The 926-nt window shown below is 55.1% G+C and overlaps 1 protein-coding gene across 1 annotated transcript in view; it reads right to left on the bottom strand.

The window, feature by feature from the left end:
* Nucleotides 1-926, bottom strand: part of POLD1 (polymerase (DNA directed), delta 1, catalytic subunit) — a 15,336-nt gene that overhangs the window by 14,125 nt on the left and 285 nt on the right. The window lies entirely within an intron of this gene.

Below are 926 nucleotides of genomic sequence, written 5' to 3'. Positions count from 1 at the left end.
CATACATCCTGGGGGCCAGTGGGGGCTGGGTGAGGGCTCCTGTCCTCCCCACGGCCTCCTGCGCACCCGTGGCTGAGCCTCAGTGCTCTGCCGGCCTCCGAAGGCCTCCGCCTGGGAGCTGGCGCATCCCCGACGCTGTCACCATCAGTGTAACTACGCCCACTCCCGCCCGTCTAACCCTTTCCTCGCATGCCCGAGCCCTCCACATCCTTTCACCCGTTCACCTGCCCCCTGCAGACCGGATGTCACGGCCCCGCACGCCCTGTGGCCCCGCACGCCCTGGCCCCCTCTCCGGCACAGCCTTGGTCCTCAGCTCACCCCTTTCTTTCCTACCAGCTGCCCCCGAGACCCTCGCCTACCCATCACCCAGCATCACCCACGGGCCCGGCCCTGTTCACCAAGCGGCTGGGAGGTGCCTCCTCTGGGCCAGTCACTGTGCTGGGCGCCAGGGAGTGGCTGAAACACCAATCTGACCAGGTCCCGTCCCAGCCGAACACACTTCACAGGCTCCCGTCCCGTTAAACACAAAAACCAAAGCCCTTTTTGTTTTGAATGTGCACCGTTCCCCCCAGTCCCCGGGCCGCAAGGTACTGCCACCTCCGCTTTCACTCCCGCTGCTCCCGTATGGAATATGCACGTATCGTCATAACTTACGTACGTTTCTACACTGAGTGGCCAGCTTATTATGACCACCCCATCAGTGCAATGAAGCGAATTAGTTATGCAAATAATAATAATAATAAAACCTTGAGAGTATCTGCTTAGGAAGTTTTCAATATTCAGTATTTTTGGAAGTATCAATGAAGTACTGATGGGGTGGTCATAATAATCTGGCCGGTTATAATAATCTGGCCACTCAGTGTAGTCTTTTTAATTGTAACCTATCAGAAATTATTATTTTAACAAGATATATATATATATATACA

This window comes from Myotis brandtii, unplaced genomic scaffold (genome assembly GCF_000412655.1).
Source record: "Myotis brandtii unplaced genomic scaffold, ASM41265v1 scaffold601, whole genome shotgun sequence".
Lineage (NCBI taxonomy): Eukaryota > Metazoa > Chordata > Mammalia > Chiroptera > Vespertilionidae > Myotis > Myotis brandtii.
This window is presented reverse-complemented; position numbering and strand designations above follow the sequence as displayed.